This window comes from Mauremys mutica, chromosome 3 (assembly GCF_020497125.1).
Source record: "Mauremys mutica isolate MM-2020 ecotype Southern chromosome 3, ASM2049712v1, whole genome shotgun sequence".
Lineage (NCBI taxonomy): Eukaryota > Metazoa > Chordata > Testudines > Geoemydidae > Mauremys > Mauremys mutica.
The window spans coordinates 150,911,041-150,933,001 of record NC_059074.1 but is presented as its reverse complement, the minus strand read 5'-3'; the positions used below and the strand labels follow the sequence as shown (position 1 = coordinate 150,933,001).

Sequence of the window (21,961 nt, the reverse complement as noted above, 5' to 3'; positions counted from 1 at the left end):
TATTCGGTTCAACCCAAAACAATTTATTTTTATTTTTCGGAACTGCCAGCAAACTGAAAAATCCATTATTCTCCTGGCTCATATACTGTGTAAAGGCCACACATTCGATTTTCATGGCATCCATGAACATTGCCAAAGCTTTTACCAACACGGCAACTGACTTTATATGGGGTGAGGGAAATGATGCAAGAACCTTGTAAATCATTTCTCCTAAAATATTAACCAGTAGTTTTACTGGTGCTAAAGCAGGAGCAAACAGATCCAAACTTTCTCAGACCTTAGACCTTGTGCCTTCTGGGCCCCTCTTAGATCTGAATTTCAATTGGTTCTGGACTTCAGTTTGTTTTGAGACTGGGCATAAGTTTAGCCACACTTCCAGAGTCAGCCTGTGATACCTTCAAAGCCTCTTCATTCAGAGAGAGGTTCAGAACTGAAACTCTGTCCTTCCTTGCAATGGGGAGCAGAGCCAGTGCCAGACTGTGCTGTATCTTGTTAAATGCCCCTTTCCCACATACTTAAGGCAGTGGCTGTGCAGGTCAATAACTAATATCTCGCTCATGTAAGATAGACAGCACTTGAATCTGGTTTTCTTCCCAGATTCAAATGGCCCCTATCAGAAGCCAACCAGCTGATGGACTGATATTTACGCTAATACAGTGATACAGTTTCACTTAATGCTACCCTGCTGTTCATATTTTAAAATAAAGCTAGACAAATATTAATAAACTATTTGCAAAATAATACACCAGTGCATCTGCCAAAGTGACAAGGGGAGTGATAGTGAGCTCTGCCCTCTTTGCCTGCTGAAGTTAAAAGGAGCTGAGGAGAGTGGGACTGTAATTCCTTATATAACTTCATACTAAATGTCCATTTTCATAAGGGAGCATGTGCATGGAACCAACAGTCACAGCTTTCCAGGGGGTTGTGACTGAGGTACCGTAAGGTACTCTCTATTGGCAATATTCCACCTCATATCCTTTCCTATTTTTTTCCCCTTTTTATAAAAATAAATTAAATGCAAAAATATTTTTTCCAGAAAATCTATGCTGTAGAACAAATCATTAAAAGCTAAAAAATGCCAGACTAAGGCCCACTCTCCCTCAACTTGCCCTGGTCAATGCCTGGAATGCAAGCTAAGGATGGTATCATCAGTCTAAATTCTGATTTGTTTCTTTAATGCAATCCAAATAGACTTTTACGTATTTTAATTGTGCCCAGATCTATACAATATAAAAATTAAAGACATGCCCTGCTCTAAAGAATTTACATTCTGAAGATCAGACACAGAGAAGAGGAGAAAACTCTAGAAAATTCAAAGGAGGCGATAATATGAATCTATTATGCTGGTTGGTTTGTCAAGTAAATACTTGGTACTCTTCTGCCATGTGAAACTACTCAAGTGTGTAAGACACAATGAACCAGATCCTCAGCTGGTAAAAATCAAAGTAGATTCACTGGGTCAAATCTTCAGGTGATGTACATTGACATAGCTCCATTGATTTCAGTAGAACTACCTGAGCATCTGACTCAATATGTTGCATTTAAAGTTGTTCCAAGGTAACCCATGACACTGCTGTCCATGAGAATTCCTTATGCAGTGTTTCAAAGAAATAAAAAACGTATACACTCCAACTGTGTGTTCCAGTGTGCATTGTAACATCTGGCCTTGTCTCAAACATTTAATGGCTCCTTATTGTACATAGAAAATAATGGGGAAAATGCTCTTTTAAATCAGGGCCGCCCAGAGGATTCCGGGGGCCCGGGGTCTTCAGCGGCGGGGGGCCCTTCCGTTCCGGGACCTGCCGCCAAAGTGCCCCGAAGACCCGCGGCGGGGCCCCCCCAGCCGCCGAATTACCGCCGAAGCGGGACCCGCCACCGAAGCGCAGCCCGGTCTTCGGCGGTAATTCGGTGGCGGGGGGGGTCCCCGCCGCGGGCCTTCGGGGCACTTCGGCGGCGGGTCCCGGAACAGAAGGGGCCCCCCGCCGCCGAAGACCAGGCTGCGCTTTGGCGGCGGCGGCGGCGGGTCCCGCTTCCCCCCCCCACCCGGCCCCAGCCTCAGCCTCAGCCTCAGCCTCTTACCCGAGCGCGTCTCTGGCGGGGCCTGAGCTCCGTCCCGCTCAGAGCCGCGTGGTGAGGGGGCGGAGCTGTGAGCTCCACGCCGAGCGGAGGCAGCTGCCCCGCCCCCTCCCCACGCCGCTCTGAGCGGGGCGGGGCTCAGGCCCCATTGGAGCTCCCAGCCCCGCCCCCTGACCACGCGACTCGGATCGGGGCGGGGCTCAGGGGCTCGGCCGGAGACTCGGCGGTTGATGCGCTGAGGCTCCAGGAGAGGGGCGGAGGCGGGAGCCTCCGCTCTTCTCTTGGGGGCCCCTGCGGAGCCCGGGGCCCGGGGCAAATTGCCCTCTGGGCGGCCCTGTTTTAAATAACTATTTAACTGATTTTCATAAAAAAGGTAAGTATGGACTTTTTTTAAAGGCCCCAGGGAAAAAGCACAGCACCGACTCTGCCAGCTACACATAGCATTGTGACTATTCCATCAATTTTCCTCAATGTAATGTGCAGCCAGTGTGTTTTGGCTTTTGTTTTGAACATTGCTGCATGCTTATCATCACTAAATCTGGACCACACAAAATATTTTCCAGACTTTTTTTCCTTCATTCATTGAGCCTTTTAAATATTCTATGTATTTTGACCTAATGTTTATTCTGTTAATTGGGGCACCTCATTTGCCTGCTTATCTTATTCCACATATATTCTTCCAGAGAATAGCAGGTCTCAACTCTCCTAGAATCTTTCTTGATGACCATAAATCCACCAAGAGTTTTTTGAAGGAAAACTGCTTGGTAGGAAGCCTCATTAAGAGTTGGTAGAAATCCCTATATAAAATAATACATACCACTTGAATTCGAATCCAAGTGTTAACATCTTCCAGCTGCCTCTTCTATTTTATTTTATTTTTTACTTAAAGCACTTTTATGATCAGAACTCTTTAAGGAGCTCTCTTGGGTGGATTTTAAACACTGATGATCTGTTTTCCCTAATAGGCTCACTTTAGATGTGGATTTCTCATTGAAGGAAACCTCTCTGCTCAGCCAATTGTTCTTAGCTGTCTCATCTTTTACATCACCATTGTCTGCATATTGACAAAGCACTCGAGGAGTCAGATGGGGAGTTTCAGTGGAGGCAAAGAACATCAGATTGTTCTGATCTTCTGGTTCTGTAAAGAAGAAACTGCATAAAATTGCAAAAGGGCCTAATTCTGCCATCCTTACTAATACTCAGTAGGACTTTATCATGCAAATAATCCCATTCTTTTCAATAGGAACACTCAGAGTAGGGTATAACTAAACATGACAAAGGGTGGCAGAATCAAGTACAAAATGACCAGATTAACATATTTTTTTCTCTTCTTCCATTCTTCCTGCTTTCCTTTTTCCCTTTCCACCTCTCTCATCCACATAAAAAACTACCTTTGCAAGCAGCATAAGCTATGTCGGCGAGAAAAACTCTCCCACTGACACAGTGCTGTGCACACCAACACTTATGTCGGTGTAACTCGTGTCACTCAGTGGGGTGGAATATTCACACCCTGAGCGACATAAATTTTGCCCACAGAAGCTGGAATGTAAACTTAGCCTCAGAGGACTCCTTTCCCCCCTCCTATTCTCTTTTTTCCCTGTCTTTCTTTTCACCACCCTTTTGCTCTTGTATTTTCTATCTCTCAAGCTTTCTACTGTCTTTCTCTGCTCTACTTTTTCACTCTCTGTTTCATGTTAAATCTCTATTTTTAGATCTCTCTCTTATACGTGGGTGCCTTTGTATGGGCGTACACAGGATTACAGTCCTAAGGTAGCACAACCTAGTATGGGACAGTAGTATGCTTCTATTACTACAGAAAAAGGAAAAGCATTCCCCTGAGTTTGCTGTGCTGTAGAAGGCATAGGTACATCTGATGTGATTCAGTGGGCAGTAGTATTACAAGATGCTATCAGATGAAATTCCAGTAAAATATAGAGTCTCATTCTCCACTATGTTACTCCGGTTTTATATAGCTGTAACTCCCTTGAAGTCAATAAAACCGTTGGAGTTGCATTTACATAAAGCTGGAGTAACACAGAGATTCAAGCCCATAGTGACTAATAAAAGCTACAGTGAAACTAGATAATCTTTTAGTCTGTTTATCCAAGATGTTGCAGGTGAAACAATTATAAATAGCGAGCAACGTCAGTTAATGCACAGGAGCTATGAAATAAGTGCTGTTGTCTAGCCTGACCTTTTCTGCGCGTAAATTTCCTTATTTTTTTTTAAGGCTTGGTACAAATTACATTAGTAAAAACTCCGGTTTCCTAGTGCTTTCTATCACAGTTCAGGGTAGCTGCACCTGTATTCCCCCCTGTGGTTCAGCAAGAGCACCCACTCTCAGCTTCCAGCTCCCCAGCCATTGCCTCTTTGGGAGGAGATACTAATCTCTTTCCTGTCTGACTGGGGTATTTCAAGGCTGAACAGTTCCTCGACTATACTGTGATCTCCACAGCAAAAGACAGAGTGCCTATGCAGGCCTTCTTCACTTCTTTCCTCAGAGATAGGACACAGCATAATTGCCACAGTTAATTTACCATACAGCAAGTACAAGCAAGTACATTTATTCTTAAGGCGGGAGCACTGGAACCTTGGTAGACGTGGGAGGGCCATGAGGTCCTGCTCCTCTCTGTGGCCTCACTCCCTGGTCCTCCTCTTCCCCCCTGAAACTCCACCCCTCGGCCAGGTCGGAAGCCAGAGCCGGGCCATGGTAAGAGCCACCCAAGGATCCCAGGCCACTCTGGGGAGCCCCTGACCCTCCACCTGTCCTGGGCAGGGAGCCTGAGGGCAGCACCAGCCTATGTCCCTGCCCCTGGAGTGTGATTTCCAGGGCAGGTGGAGAGTCCGGGGCTGCCCATAGTGGCCCGGACTCCCTAGGTGGCTCTTACCATGGCCCGGCTCTGGCTTTTAGCCTGGCCAGAGGTGGGGCCTCAGGGGGAAGAGAAGGAGCAGGGGCAGGGCCACAGAGGGGCCAGGCCTTGTGGCAAGGTGCATCTAAGAACAACCTTGCCCCCCCTCCACCAGGAAGAGGCTGGCACCACTGGCAGGGGTTGTGTTCGCAGCGGATACCCTGCTGCAAAGCACAGCCCCCCAAACTGTGCCCATTTTAAATAGTGGGCAGTCATGGCCTTCTCACTTTTAAAAGTGGAGGGGCTATGATCCCCCACTCAGCTCCCTTCCCCGCCCCAGTTCTGGCACCTCGTCTTAATGTGAAAGCATTGCAGAGAAAACATATTAAAAACTATAAAACAACCAACAGACATACTAATAAGCTTACCAGAGATCACCCCCAACTCCACCAAGGGGGATTTAACCCTTCAAACCCCTCAGCTCAGAACCACCATCCCAGTGAGTTAGTGAGTTTATCCAGTTTGGGCTTTGAAGAGGCCATGAATAGGTAATCAGCCATACAGTGAGTTCTCTTCAAGGTGTAGCTTCAGGTGAATATCTCTCAAAGTGAGTAATTTTCATTCTCTTCTTCCTAATATTTCCTATGAACTCCCACTCAGCTAAAAGCTCAATTTTTGTCTGGCCCATTGTTTCAAAAGAGTTCTTTGAAGCACATAATACTTTGCAGTGTTTACAGTAGTCTTGTCTCTCCCTTAAAAGACATTACATACCATTCCACAATAATACATAAATATTTGCATTTTTAATACAATGCCCTCCTAAGATACTTTGACTTAATTCACTAAGGTTTGTCCAGGATATTGTCATATATATCACACCTTCCACCAGTCCCATCCAGCTTTCCCTATAGAGTGTCTCACACATACAAATGCTTTTTTAAATGTTCTCGCTAGATTGCAGTCAAAGGCATATTTTGAGTTTAGGGTTTCAAAGGTTTTGGAGTGACATGGCCCACTGATAGTGCTTAGATGTCCTCTTAACAAAGAAACACACCTAGAGCAGCTAACTCACTTGCTCAGCTAACCTGGAACCTATTTATTTCTCTCCCTGCAATACTGGCATGTACAATAAAAGAGTTGACAAGTTCTGTGCATCCTCATTAGCTTCAACCAGCTCCATTTGCTCTCTTTTTTCACTCACCTTCTCTCTTCTCCCATTCTTCATCCCAATTTTCTACCTTCCTTTTTTATATATGTTTTTAAATCCCTCCTACCTGTTAAAAGAGCTCGTTGAACACATTAGGAAATAGCAACACTAGTCAGTGAATGAGAAATGCTGCTGCTTCCAGAGATACTCATTTAGGGCCCACTTCCACCACCTTTATGGCCATTATGTAGTATATATCTCTGTGAGTGATACCATTATTTTTAATAGGGCTGTTTGCGGAGCAAGGTACAATTTAATTTGAGTAAGGGTGGCAGATTTGGCTATCAGGGAGGAATCTATCTTCAATTTCAGAGTCAAAGAGTGTCTTGTTTTGTGAGCGTTTTTATTACAAAACTCTGTTTTGCCAGGATTTATAACTTAGCTGTTGAAACTAGGTTTGTTGAGAAACGTGGTGTTCGTGCTCTAGTCTTGAAGGGGGCACTCTCCAATCCCATTGAGCAGCTGAGCAAAACTTTTTTTTTTTAAGAACCCCACTCCCCACCCTATGTGAAATGACTGGGGGAGTCAGAGATGGTTAACTAATTTCCCATTGTCTGTTGATTTCCTTGGGTCCCCACAAGCACAACCAGATGTCAATTGCCATCTCCTATGTCTGATTCTGAGCTCTCAACTCTGGCATAGGTTGTTAGCAGGAATCTTTAGTGCAGTTTACATTTGATTAAGATGGGACATGATCATGCAGGTTGGAGTATGTGGCCTTTGCCATAACTCTCTGTAGCTTTGCTTACATCATTTTTCCTGGACTTTTGAAAACTGAACACCCCTTTAAGAAAATGAAACCAATTGCATCGCTGCTTTTGTCCTTCCATGTAATGCTTAAGGCCTCTATATATTTTAGAGCTTCATATTATGAAGCTGCTTGTCCTTTCTTAAATGTTTTGATAGACCGTGAAATAATATAGAGTGCAGACATTTAAAGTACTATCATTGGCATCTGAGTTTAGCACTAGAGCTGGGTGAAATTTTTCACATAAAGCTTTTTTTTTTGGGGGGTGAAAAATACAGATTTTGCAACCCAGAAATATTTTGCAAATTTGTGTTGATTTCACCAAATTGTTTTGTTCAAAAATGACTTTAAAAATTCCAGATGTTTCATTATGACATTTTTTAAACTAAATATTTTTACCTTTTTTTAGGTTCAACATAAAGGAAATTTTGAAACAAAAAAAATAATTTGATTTATGGAACAACCAAAAATATTTGAAAGGGTCAAAATATAAACAAAACATTTCATTTGACCCCCACCTTTATTTTCCAACTTTTTGATTTGCCAATTTCTTTTAAAAATTTGGTTTTGTTTTTTTGGGTTGTATGTTTGTGATTGCTTGGTTGCTGTGGTAATATTATTTAGATTTTGTTGGCTTGCTTGCTTGTTTTGTTTTAGGAATTACCCGTGAACCATATGAGTTATACTCAGCTGTAATTAGCATCCATTGAAATGAATAGGACAGTTCACACCTCAGAGCTATTGTTTCAAGGTCTCTGCAAACTCAGGCCGAGGTTGCTGCATCGTTATACTTAGGTCATGTTTTGAAGTTTTCGCTGCAGCTATAGCAACTAGAGATATACTTGGTTTTTAAATACTCTGGAGAACAGTTGAAAGGTCTGTCCGTGACTCTCTCAACTAGTTCTTCCCATACTCCTGTGGGGAAAGGACACTCCACACTTTGGGAAACACTGGTTTACCTCATGCTTATTCCCCCAATCTAACCTGAGCTTGGTTTCTTCCATCGCCTTATTTTTCATAACTGAGAAACCATTTTAAATTGCTCATGTGAAGAAACAAGTTCTCTTTCTGTACTAATGCCATGACAGAATGACACACAAGTGTTTTCAATCACAAAATGGCAGAAGCTGAGAAAAGTGGTAGTCTGAGTTTTCCCACACAGATCCAATGCAGTCCATAGAGGATAACAGCTTTAATTGAAATTAAAATGATCTGATTTAACATAATCATTTCTGGCTCTGAAAGTCAATGTCTTATGAATAAACTATTTAAAGGCTCCTACAGGAACAATCCAACTATTGTCTACTAAACAGTCCAAAAGTTGTAAGTATTATTTTCTCCTCAGTGGCAGAAGATAACCCAAAAAAAAGTCTGCTCTGTGCAGCTAGGTGTCAGAAGAAGGCCTTGTAATTTGGTACCTCCTATATATTTGTATATGTGTGTGCATATATTTGAGTTTTTCAGTCTTTAAAGTTCACTAATTTTTAAGCAAAACAGAAGCAGTCTGCTCAGTCAGTGTGTAATGCTACCGAGTGACCTAGGGATGATGGCATGAATGGAAATGGTACAGAAGAGCAATTTCTCTTAATATTGCACAATTTTGATTATGCTACAATATTACAGTATGTTCTGTTCCTCTGGATATTTTGTTTGAAAGTTGAAGCAACAACAATCTATTTTTGTAAGAGTTCACAGTTACTACTAGCAGCATGCAGTGTACTGACCTAATTCTTAGAGTGACCTCTAGTGGCGTTAAAGCCACTTCTCTTATGGCTAGATTTCATTTCTCCAGGGTTTCATTAGATCCATGGAAAACAATTGGTAATGCTTAGCCTTGAGGGCTGTTTTTGGAATTCTAAGATTGAAAGGAGGTGGATCAGGTTATGTTTGTTTAAAAGCATCCATTTTCCACTAATCCTAGCACAAGGATATGAATAGTAAAGCTGGGCGAACACCTCAAAAAACATTCCATGAATATTCGCTTGGATAAAAAAATGGAATTTATGTTGGCTGTGTTCACGGTCCTTTGGCATTCACTTTCCTTGGCTGTTGTAGCAAATTAGCTTACTGGCAGGAATGTTTGCAGAAACAGCAACTTTTGAACAGATATTAGAAATATTCATGGAAGGTGAATTTTTCTCTCTCTCACACACACACACACACATTTCCTCTGCAAATACTGTGTGTTTGTGTTTTATACTTCTCTCATCATTGTAGTACCTAACATACACTGAAGTCAGTGGAGTTACTCCAGGTTTGCCCTACTGTAAGAGAGACCAGAATTTGGCCCCTGAATATTAGACAATTGTAAAGTTGCACATTGTAACAGACCCACCCTGTTGGATCCACAAACTACTTAGTGTTTCAATTTAGAATGGCTTATGGTTAAAACTCTGAGCTGTTGCCTGTTAAACATCTTGATATCACAACTGCCTATTTTTGTGCAGCTCAACTGTGCTGGCATCCAGCAGCATTTCACTGTCTTTGCAGTGACCTGCAGTGTCCATGAGCTTCCTTGAAATAGACATTTCTTTTGAAATAGTACAGAAATAGGACGTTCAGTGCGGATTGCCTCATTATTCAGCGACTCCCCGGGATGACTGTTAAGTAGCATTGGTAGATTCTGGAGTTAGAGACGCTGATTCTTAAGTCCAGTCAAGCTGTGCAGGGTTTGAGCTGCAGAGTGGAAATAAACGTGGCTTGTTGGCATCTTAGCAGCTCACTGATTCTGGGGCTGGGCAGGTCTGCATTGGCCCCAGTTTAAATCAGAGTAGCCTCTGCCCGTAGCCCTGAGGAGCTGTAAAAGTAGCCAGGAATAGCTGAAGTACAGGGGTGCTCCAACTGTATCCCATTCTCCGTAGACTTCACCCTCTCCACTAGAGGCCATAAGTGGTGGGTGTGCACAGCTACTCTGCTGGCTCTATACCACTGAAGGATTTCCCCCATGACAGTGTGATGGGCGTATGAACCCCAGGCTGAGAAACAGGGGTTTAAGGAGCAGCTCTGATCATAGGAGGCTCCACTCAACCTTGTCTGCTGGGTGTGCTGTCAGTGGAGATGGATTTTAAAGGGCACAGCACAGCTCAGTCAGGGTGTTCAGTGTGAAGGAATAGACCTGCATTGGTAGCTCCTGCAGGAATCCAGCAGGAGCCCCACACAGCAGCCAACCTCAACTCAGAGCTGCAACCCCCTGCAGAAGAGACAGTGGAGTAGCTGCTTGTGATTGGGAAAAGGAATCTCCTGACCGCCTTCTGGGGGGATTCTTTCTGGGTCACAAGCCAGACCTTCACTATGCCTCTGAAGAGGCTGGGATGTAGTAGGAAGTAACCCAGGGAGTAGGCTGGATGATACCCTAGCCCAGGTTTCACATCTGAACTGCCTGCCCCAGGACCCTGAGTTGGATCCTGGAACAGCAGGAGGGCCTAGGTTCTGTAGCAGGGTGGACCCCTGCTCCTGCCCTGAGGGGTTTAAAGCGGCCTGGCAGGGCTTGGGAGCTGCTGCTCTAAAGGCTGGGCTGATTGGGGAAGTGGCTGCAGCTGGGGCCATGCCCCAATCAGGCAACAGGGCCTTATAAGAAGGCCTGGGAAGCCAGAAGGACAGTCTCTCTCTGCCTTCAGAGAGGGAAGGGCCTAGCTGCAGGGAGCTTGAGACGGGATACCTGAGTGGAGCAGGGCTGGGGACAGGCTGAGGAGCTGGGGAGCTCCAGTCTGGAAAGCCCCAGGCTGCAGCCTAGCATTGGGCTAACAGGTACTGGGGGTTGCAGAGGGCAGCCCAGGGGTAGGCCAAAGCAGCAGGTCCAAACCCTCCTTGCCAGTGATGAGTAGGCTGATACTGCAGTCTGCCCCAGGACGTGGGGCTAGACAATGACTGGCAGTAGCCATACACTGAGGTAAGGTGGGGATAGAGGGTGGGGTTCCCTGAGGAGGGGAGACCCTAAGAGGAAGGGGTTACTGCCAGGGGGCAGCGCCCCCATGTAAAAGGGCACCGGGTCCAGGGAGGGACACGGGGGGCCAGAGGACAGGCGGATCACCGGCCTGCAGAGGGCGCTCTGGATGCTGGAACGAGCTAATTCCCGGAGTCACCAGCAGGAGGCGCCGCAGGGGTGAGTCCGGCCCGTCTACAGTTCTCCTACCACCAAACCCCTGGACTTGCACCACTAGGCACTACTGCCAACCGCCCTGGACTTGATAGACTAGGTGCTTCAGCCAACCCTGAACTTCACCACTACGTAGCAGGGCTAGCCAGTGCTCCTATCAATAGGCGACATGGTCTAAGGAGATGATCCCTCATCACAGCCAGTGTACCAGGTAGATGGTTAAGATGACTGTACAGACCCTTTGCATGCACAGAGCAGTGCAAAGGGTCCATAACATAACAGAAAATGTATCTTGATTGTTTTGGGGCATAAAAAGCCAATAGCTCCCTTCTTCTTCCATCACTGTAATTGCCCTTATTCCACTTTGGACAGACAGAGCTCTCAGTTGTTCTCTAGAGTCTCAGCTTCACGTCTTTACTTGCTATGGTTGTGAAGAAAACCTTCAGAACATGATCCAAATGTGACCCATGAAGCATTGTTTCCCTGAGTCAGCAGAAAGCCTGAAGCAAGAGGTATGAACAGCCCCCATTCACTGCAATGGATGCTAACGCAGGTGCCCATGGTCATACTTTACATGTTGCTAACCACATCACTTCTCTTCAAAGCACGTAAGTTAAAAAGAGGAAGTATTGCAGGACTTGGTGGTGATGGGGGACTTCAACTACTCAGATATCTATTGGGAAAGTAATACAACAGGGTACAGATTGTCCAACAAGTTCATGGAATGCATTGAAGTCAACTTTTTATTACAGAAGGTGGAAAGTGTGATTGGTGGAGAGGCTGTTTTAGATTTGATTCTGACATAGGGAGGAACTGGTTGAGAATATGAAGGGGGAAGGCAGCGTGGGCAAAAGTGATCATGAAATGGTAGAGTTCATGATTGTAAGGAATGATAGGAGGGAAAACAGCAGAATAAAGACAATGGACTTCAAGAAGACAGATGTTAGCAAACTCAGAGATTGGTAGGTAAGATCCATGAGAAGCAAGTCTAAGGGAAAAGAAGAATTCAAAGAGACATTATTAAGAGCACAAAAGCAAACTATCCCAATGCATAGGAAAGATAGTAAGTATGGTAAGAGGCCACCCTGGCTTAACCAGGAGATCTTCAAAGACCTAAAGCTCAACAAAATCATACAAAAAGTGGAAACTAGGTCAAAGGGTGAATATAAAATAACAAAAGCATGTAGGGCCAAAATTTGAAAGGCCAAGGCACAAAAGAAGATCAAACCATTTAGGCACATAAAGGGTAACAAAAATTTTTTTTTACAAATACATTAGAAGCAAGAGGAAGGCCAAGGACAGAGTAGACCCATTACTGGATGAGGAGAGAGAGACAATAACAGAAAATGCAGCAAATAAGTTAGCAATGATTGGACGACTAACATAGTGAACATCAGTATAAGTGGGAAAGGATCTGAGGCTAAAATTGGGAAAGAACACGTTAAGAATTACTTAGACTAGTTAGATGTCTTCAGGTCAACTGGTCCTAATGAAATACATCCTAGAATACGTAAGAGATCTCTGAGCCATTAGTAGGGCCCTACCGTATTCATGGCCATGAAAAAAATGCGTCACAGATCTCCCACCGTGAAATCTAACTATTGGAAGGGCAGAGGGGAGGGCTGGGCATGCACCAGGCTCCAACTACTAGTCCAGGCAGGGCTGGGGAGGGACAGGACTTCCTCTTCCCCTGCACAGCCGCTCTCGCGGGGGAGAGAGAAATCAAACCCACCTCCAGTGGCTGAAGCAAGCTCCATGGCTGCTGCCTTCAGAGCCCAACTCTGAAGTTAGCGCAGAAGCAAAGATAGTAATCCTGTGACCCCCCCACACACAACAACTTTGCAACCCCCCAGGATCCCCTTTTGGGTCAGGACCTCCACGGTTACAACACCTGAAATTTCAGGTGTAAACATCTGAAACCATGAAATTGACTAATTTTAAAATCCTGTGACCATGAAATTGACCAAAATGGACTGAATTTAGTAGGGCCCTAGCCATTAGCGATTATCTTTGAGAATTCATGGGGGATGAAAGAGATCCCAGAGCACTGAAAAAGAGCCTATATAATACCTATCTGTAAAAAGGGGAATAAAGACAACACAGGGAATTTTAGACCAGTCAGCTTAACTTCCATCCCCAAAAAGACAATGGAACAAATAATCAAACAAATCAATTTGTAAGCACCTAGAAGATAATAAAGTGATAAGTAACAGTCACCATGGATTTGTCAAGAATTTGTGGATGGGGGAAGTAGAAGATGTGATATATCTTGACTTTAGTAAAGCTTTTGATACTGTCTCACATGACCTTTTTATAAGAAACCAAACGAAATATAGCCTAGACGAACACAATATAAAGTGGGTCTGTTACTAGGGGTTTTGCAGAACCCAAAGCTCTTGTTAACTTTAATCTTTGCAAGGCAGTGGCAGGAAATAAATCATTGGGAGCAAGCAGGCAAACAAAAATGCTTTCACTCAAAGCTTCTATTTTATTTAGTCTCCAGCACGTACACACATCCACGCAGGTTAGTAGAGCACCCCAAATGAACCCCAGATTAGTATTTACCCAAGGTCTGAAGAAAGTCTTAAGTGGATTTCTGTAGATGTTCAGTGGTCAGCCTTCCATCAGCAGTGGAACTTGAAGGTGTTCAAGTGTCCACTGAGCTCAGGTTTCTTCCTCTTTTTATACCCAATGTGTTAGTATTACATAGCTTGTTCATCAAAAAAACTGCTGAGCAGAAGATAAGTGTGGCGTTTTCCAGCCTGTCAGGCAGGGAATTTTCCCTCAGTTAACCAGCTGTATTTCACATAGTAATAGTTAACTATTGCCAGACTTTCCATCTTGCAAGCCCGCATGCTTTGGCAAAAAGCTCAAGTCAGGAGGGCACAGGGTCATGTTTACTACTCATAGTCACTCACTTCCCTGCTCCACTCCTGGTCTGTGCTAAGGTTTCAGAAAGGCCTCCTTTTAGCTGCTTTCAGCACTAAGCATAACAATTGGTATTCCTGCTGCTGGCAATGGTCTAAGCATGTTACTGTATTCTGGGCTATCAAAAATCTCCCCATCCTACAGGTGCATAACTGGTTGGAAAACTGTACTTAGAGAATAGTTAACAATGTTTCACAGTCAAACTGGAAGATCATATCAAGTGAGGTCCCTCAAGGATCTGTCCTAGGTCCAGTTCTATTCAATGTCTTCGTAAATGATTTGGATAATGGCATATAGAGTACACTTATAAAGTTTGCAGATGATAGCAAACTGGAAGGGGTTGCAAGCACATTGGAGGACAGGATAAGAATTCAAAACAATCTTGACAAACTGAAGAAATGGTCTGAAATAAATAGGATGAAATTCAGTAAGGGAAAATACAAAATACTACACTTAGGAAGCAATAATCAGTTGAACAAAAAAGTGGGAAATGACTGCCTAGGAAGGAATACTGCAGCAAAGGATCTGGAGGGTTATAGTGGATCACAAATTAAATACGAGTCTTCAATGTAATACTGTTGCCAAAAAAAGCAAACCTTGTTCTGAGGTGTATTAGCAGGAAAGTTGTAAGCAAGACACGAGAAGTAATTCTTTTACTCTACTCAGCACTGATAAGGTCTCAACTGGAGTATTGTGTCCAGTTCTTGGCACCAGACTTCAGGAAAGATGTGGCCAATTTGAGAAAGTCCAGAGGAGAGCAACAAACTTGATTAAAGGTCTAGAAAATATGACCTATGAGGAAAGGCTGAAAAAATTGGATTTGTTTAGTCTGGAGAAGAGAAGACTGCGGGGACCTGATAACAATCTTCAAGTGCGTACAAGATTGTTATAAAGAGGGTGGTGCTAAATTGTTCTCTGTATCCACTGAGAACAAGATAAGTAGTAATGAGCTTAAATCGCAGCAAGGGAAATTTAGGCTACACATTAAAAAAAAACTTCCTGACTTGAATGGTAGTTAAGCACTGGAACAAATTATTTCAGGAGATGTGGAATCTCCATCATTGGAGGTTTTTAAGAACCACTTAGACAAACACCTGTCAGAGATGATCTAGATAATACTTTGTCCTAACTCAGTTCCAGGGTCTGGACTAAATGACCAACCAAGATCCCTTTCAGTCCTACATTTCTGTGATTCTATTATTTTAAGATCTATACCAATGTTTCCTGAAGTAGGCACCCTGAAGGATTAACCAGGGCACACAGAAGGTGTATAAATTAAGATGTGTAGGCCTTTAACAACACATGGCTGATTTGCAGGGGCTATGCAATCGGTTTCATTCCCCTAAAAGAGGGCTTAGCTTTCTAAAGATTGAGAAACATTGCATTAGAGCAACTGGAAATGTCTGATTATCTGATCATCTGCTTTTCTAAAGTGCCTGTTGTCGTAGTAAATAGAATTGTCAGTCATTGACAATGTGAGAGTGTGCTTATTGTCAGTCTGAGACAAGAATAGTCAAAGGTTATTTCCACAGGATGTTTCCCAGTTTGTATTGTCTTGTTAGCTCAGTGTGATTCCATGTCTAGAAACAATGTGGTTCCACATAGTCAACCTCAACTGAATTTGATAGTTTTCAGACCTTTTGGAAAGAAGCTATAAAATTGTCTTCCTAACACTTTGTTCGGATCCCTTCCAGCACAGCGTCTGTTGCTTCCGATGCTGTTGCCATATTCATTTTCTCACTTTTCTCATTCTGCAAGTGTCTGGAAGCCATCTGCTCTTCACTGAGCAGATTTGGATGTCACACACAGTGCAACCCCAAATTCAAAATCTATTGACTTCGTCGAGGATGCTGCAATACTAGCAATACTTTTGTCAATCTTCCCTCTCCCACCATCTTCTTCACTTCTCTTTTGCAGATGGAGGACTCTCCATTAATACATTACAGCTGGCAGCCCCAACCAGCACTTTGGCTGATGCTGCTTAGGCATGATCTGACTCCAAATGCACTTCTGTTACTCAAATGATTTTCAAATTTGGAAGTATTCAGCTCTTGTTTCAACTCCTTTTGCATGGCCTGAAAGACCTTACAGAAGTTACATTAACCCTCTAAAAGTGTGTGCAGTTGACTCATAATACCAAAGAAGCTGCAAGCATGGGTGTTTTATTTAATATTCTTTCAGCTAACTTCACCATACATTTAATATAGAGCACAAAATAAACTATCTTGTGCATTTATATGATTATTTGCACTGATATTGCACCCATCCTAATCCTGGCCTCTAATTTAGACTCGTAGACTTTAAGGTCAGAAGGGACCATTGTGATCATCTAGCCCAGGGGTCGGCAACCGGTGGCTCGCGGCTCGCCAGGGTAAGCATCCTGGCGGGCCGACCCGGTTTGTTTATCTGCCGCGTCGGCAAGTTCGGCCGATCGCGGCTCCCACTGGCCGCGGTTTGTGGTCCCAGGCCAATGCGGGAGGCAGGAAGCGGCGCGAGCCGAGGGATGTTCTGGCCGCGGCTTCCTGCCTCCTGCATTGGCCTGGGACCGTGAACCGCGGCCAATGGGAGCCGCAATCGGCCGAACTTGCCGACGCGGCAGATAAACAAACCGGGCCGGTCCGCCAGGGTGCTTTCCCTGGCGAGCCGCGAGCCACCGGTTGCCAACCCCTGATCTAGCCTGACCTCCTGCATATTGCAGGCCACAGAACCTCACCCACCACTCCTGAAATAGACCCCTAACCTCTGGCTGAGTTACTGAAGTCCTCAAATCATGGTTTAAAGACTTCAAGTTACAGAAAACCCACCATTTACAGTAGTTTAAACCTGCAAGTGACCCATGGTGCAGAGGAAGGCAAAAAAAACCCAACCAGGATCTCTGTCAATTTGACCAGGGGGAAAAATCCCTTCCCGACCCCAAATATGGTGATCAGTTAAACCTTGAGCATGTGGGTGGGAAAGAATTCTCTGTAATAATTCAGAACCCTCCCCATCTAGTGTCCCATCTCCAGCCATTGGGGATTTTTGGTACTGGCAGTTACTGATGGGCCACATGCCATTGTAGGAAATCTCATCACACCACCCCCTCCATAAACTTATCAAGCACAGTCTGGAAGCCAGTTAGGTTTTTTTGCCCCCACAACTCCCCTTTGAAGGCTGCTCCAGAACTTCACTAATTTTACTGACATCCAGAGCATTTTCATGGAGGCAAGAAAACAGCAATTTGGCCAGTGTTTTACTGTCTTTTCTACATGTAAACCTCTAAGCACTTCATTCATATCACCATTCATTTGAACATACTGGATAATTGAGAGATTGACCAGTTTTATTTATAGCTTAAGTGGTATTAATGCGAACGGCAAAATAACTTGCATTCCTGATTTCCTTAGTCAAAATCTGTACAATTTATCAATGCTAGTCAACAAAATGATGTAAAATGAGTTTGAACTAAAAGAACTGTTGATTGCACTTTCCAAGGCTTCTGGTGAGGTTACCAAATTATTATAGCAACAGATCATTGTGTTCTTAAAATAAGAAGTGCGCATATACAGGTAATCAGAAATTTGTTCAGAGGGAGCAATTTTGGATCAGACAAGGTTGTCATCCCTTTTGGACATTTCTTTTCTGGGGAGTGCTCAGCATAAGCAGTGAACTTTCAGAGTGGTAGGGGAATTGGAGCCTTCCTCAACACTGTTGTTACAGCTTCATCCAGCAGCAGCTGTAGGACCAACAACACCTCCAGATTGTAAGCTCTAGTGAAGAAAAAAAAGCTACAAATGTCTATATTACCTCAGTTAAAGGGTCAGATAAAACCTCACCACATCTTCCAGTTACTTTTCCCAGCCTGTGAAGATTCTCATATTACCAAGATTGAAATTCAGCCACCAAGGTCTCATCCACTCCCCATTCTCACCCAAACATGGGGTAAAACATTTGATAGTACTGGCTGGATTATATGAGGGAGAGAAATAGATCTGGGTTTCACTGGCTCTCTGAAAAAATCATGTCCCATTCTTCCTCACTATCCCATTCAAAGATCCCATATACACATTAAATGAGAGAGCGGACAATTTGGATCCCTGCAGAACATCTCTTGAAAGCACCTCAGGGCAGAAGAACAATTGCCCCAAAGTACCCTCTGGAATCTCTCCAAGAGATAAGAGCAAAGCCGCCAAAAGGCTGCATCATTTGTTTGTGTTAGCATTAGCAGATGAACTAACTCCACCTCATAATCAATGGTATTGAAGACAACTGATAAAGCTAACAATAGCAGCAGGGATACATGGTCAAGGAGGAAGGCAGCTACAAAAGCTTTCTCTGCAGCTCTGTGCAGTACCTAGGGCCATACTCAGAATGACAAGAATCAAGGCAATCTGAAGTAACCAGGTATACTGAGAATGTTTTCACCAATATTGACCTAAAGTCAAGCAGAGAAGACCTGGCATCTGTCTCCTTAAGATATTGCCGTTCACCTAGGGATGCAGACAGTTCAGTCCAAACCTACTTGATCTTATCTACATAATGATGTTGAATGTCCTCTACAAGAGGAATGAGTCTCTAATCAGCCATCAGATGAAGACAGGTTTGAAATAAATCTGCTGATCAAGACTTAAAGATTCTGTTGGGGAGAAAGGGAACTTTTCTTTGCCACCCACGCAGGCACCACATGACATTTCAAGAAATCTTTATGATGCATTTTGTCAGAATCAGTGCGAGATTTATACTGCCAGGGCTCTAACTGTCTTCCTTCCCCCTTCACTTGTCTCAGATAATCTGTAAACCACGATGACCTGTCAGGATGAAGTTGGGAAAGCAAATATCACTTCACTGATATGGGCCACTTCATTGATGATTGAGGACAGAAAAATAAAGTCCTACCAATCCCTTGATTGAGTAGTCTGTTGAAGAAACAATACTCTCCCTCCTAATCCTCCAGAAATGCTCAGGTTCCATTAATCTCTGAGGACAGAAATCAAACAGGTCTTTCATCTCAACTTCATATATCAGGCAGTGTTAGTCCATGACCTGGGCAGATGCGCAATTAGCCCACCTCTTGTCACAACCCAAACACAGATAAAAAATCTGGCCAGCTGTATGAATTGAGGTAGCAACCAGTGGACATCATGGTAATTGTGAAATCCTGGGTTGCCTCAAAAGAATTGTCATCAACATAGATGTTAAAGTCACTGAGTACTCTCAGCCTTGGTTCCTCCTAGAAGGAATCTCGATACTTCATGCAGTGACTTTGCAGTGCTACAGAAAAGTTGAGAGTCCTGTCTTAACGACATACCAGGACTTTCAGACAAGATGGGCACACTGAGTGAATTCCTGGCTGTGTTGAAGTCAATGTCAATTTAGCCATTGACTTCATTAGGGCCTGAATTTCACCCACTGTATTTAGTCTAGTTTTGGGGTGGAAGATCTGCATTACAGGCAGGATACAAACAGCATTGCCAGACATCCTCACCCATTTCCTTTTGATTCATACTGAACTGAGTATATGGCTAGAGTCACCTGCACCAAAACTTGGTCAGCACATGTCTTGCAAATTATAGACAGTTGTTGCTTTATTAATCACTAGCTTTGCATTGGTCAGCATGAAGTGAAGGCCCAGAAACTTGTTCAGTGGTATCCCAATCTTCTGATAGCTAATTAAGTGTGAAACCAATGGAATTGAGACTAAACAATCTTGATTTTGGATTATGCTTTACTTCAAATCCTTTCCTTTCTTGTCTCCCCTTGCCTACTACCACCGACATCAAGGGATCCACACCCACACAACCAAACACCCTGCCAGATCTCTACAGTTCCAGCATGAGACAATATTGTTCAGCCATCTCAGACACCCTTAGGTAGCCATTGAAGGGCTGCCACAGTTGACTGCCCAAATAAGGACTCCCCAGGGCTGACTACAATGTTACTCTATAATGCAGGTTCCCTACCTCAAACAAGCCCAATTGACAGTTATTCCCCCAAATGTAATAAGTCTTACTTTCCTGCTTTGGGAGACACCACTCCAGCTTAATCCTATACCCTTGCCATTGAGCACAGATATCTGGGTCTGACCTACATATCAGTGAAGGGAGCCTAATCTTGATTTCACTCTAATTAACCGGTTTATTGGTTACTCTTGCATGTGTCTGTCTCAGTCTCCCCTGACAGAGATGATGCTCTTTGTATAAACAATTGTTTCCGTGAGAAGAGGGGATTTGAACCTGCAACTCCCACATCCCAGCTGAGTGCTATACTTACTATGCCATAAAGTCAATCTTTCACACACTCAATATTTACTTATTTATACAAAGTGTAACAGCACCGACAAGAGAGATTGCAAAAAACTCAATAGCCCAGTGGTTAGGGTATTTGCCTGGAATGGGGGAGACCCAACTCCAAATCAGGCATTTGAACCAAGTCCTCCTACTTCCCAGCTTTAGGTCACTGTTCTAAATCAAGCAGAGCAAGAATTCTAATATGGGTCACCTACAGCCCAGCAGAGTACTCTAACCTCTGAACTATTGGCTGTTCTGTGGTTCGGGCCGGCTCCAGGCATCAGCTTAGCAAGCAGGTGCTTGGGGCGGCCACTCCAGAGAGGGGTGGCACGTCCAGGTATTCGGCAGTGGGTCCCTCGCTCCCCCTCAGAGTGAAAGACCTCCCGCTGAATTGCCGCAGATCGCAATCGCGGCTTTGGGGGGGGGGCTGTTTGGGGTGGCAAAACCCCTGGAGCAGGCCCTGTCTGTGGTCCGATGTTCTCTCCCTTTGCCCTCTGCCACCTGTCAAAAAACTTCAGCAAGACTCAGGTTCATAATGGGATTTTTTTGAATTCTCAAAAACTTTCACAGCATGGGAAATCTTCTCCTCAATCAGCAGGATAACCTCACACTTTGCCGGATTATGGATGGAAGCAGATTCCAGAGCCAAACATTCCCTCTTCCACTGAGAACACCCTGCATCAAGCCTCAAAACATTAAGTTCTAGGAGCTGTTGATGAGAGTGCCCCTGCTGTCTCAACTGTCCAAAAAGTGCACTTGGAGAGAGGTGGCCTCTATGGTAGTCGGGATCCAACCATTTAGGGCTATATAGATTGCATCCAAGAGGAAAGGTTACAATGTCCTATCTAGACATACATGGAAAAAACTTTATTATTTACTGCTGCCTCATCCAGCTGGGCATCCAAGAAGGCCACATTATGAAGTTCACAGAGACAAGCAGGCATATCCCATCAAAAGAGGAAGCAGATACCGTGGTCTTTTTCTCTGAATGTTTCCAACCAGCCCAGCCACATCATCTCTGTCTCACCCTGACTGAACTTCTGTCACCTTCCTGTCATCCAAGCTCCTACTTTGACCAGGCACCGGGGGTGCGGGAAACACTGAACCATTTGGATCTAGCTGTCATTTGCATCCTGATGGCACTGCAGTTCAAACATCTCACTCTACTAACAAGCAAATGAGAAGGCTCAAAAGTAATTTCTATCACTTTATTTTTGTATTGAAAATGTTTATTCCAAATTTAGCAAAGAGACTTTTTCATGGAAGTGCTTAGATGTTACTGTGAAGGGCAGTATAGGAATCTTCATTTTATGGATCTAGAGAATAATAGAGAAAATACCATAATTGAACTGTCAAGTATGGCTCTGGGTAATAAAATGGGCAAGATAACTGATGACAAAAACCTTATGTAATCTAGTGGCAATATTCAGTTAGTAAACTTAGTCAAGGTTCTAGATCAGTGGGTGTTTTCTGACCAGGGCCCAGGTGTTATATTATTCCACTAGATAGACTGCCATGTGTGGAACACATTAAATTTGAACCTATTCACCTGCATTTTTCAGTATTTACTACTTGTACATTTGGAAACCATTGGCAAAGTTTTAGTCACATTGGTTTCAGAAATTCCTGTGGCTTGAGTACAGCTGAATTGGAAACACTTTTTGTTCCATGTGCCAGGTATTTTAAGGAGCAAACCAATATGATGACATGTTTCAAACAAGGCTTCAATGAGTGGAAAACAAAAATAGAAATCTGTATTTAACCAGAAGAACTCATAGCAGAGACACCGAA

General features: G+C 43.9%; 1 protein-coding gene across 4 annotated transcripts in view; it reads left to right on the top strand.

Moving 5' to 3' along the window:
* The window catches only part of KIF6 (kinesin family member 6), a 277,394-nt gene that overhangs the window by 234,847 nt on the left and 20,586 nt on the right, over nt 1-21,961 (top strand). The window lies entirely within an intron of this gene.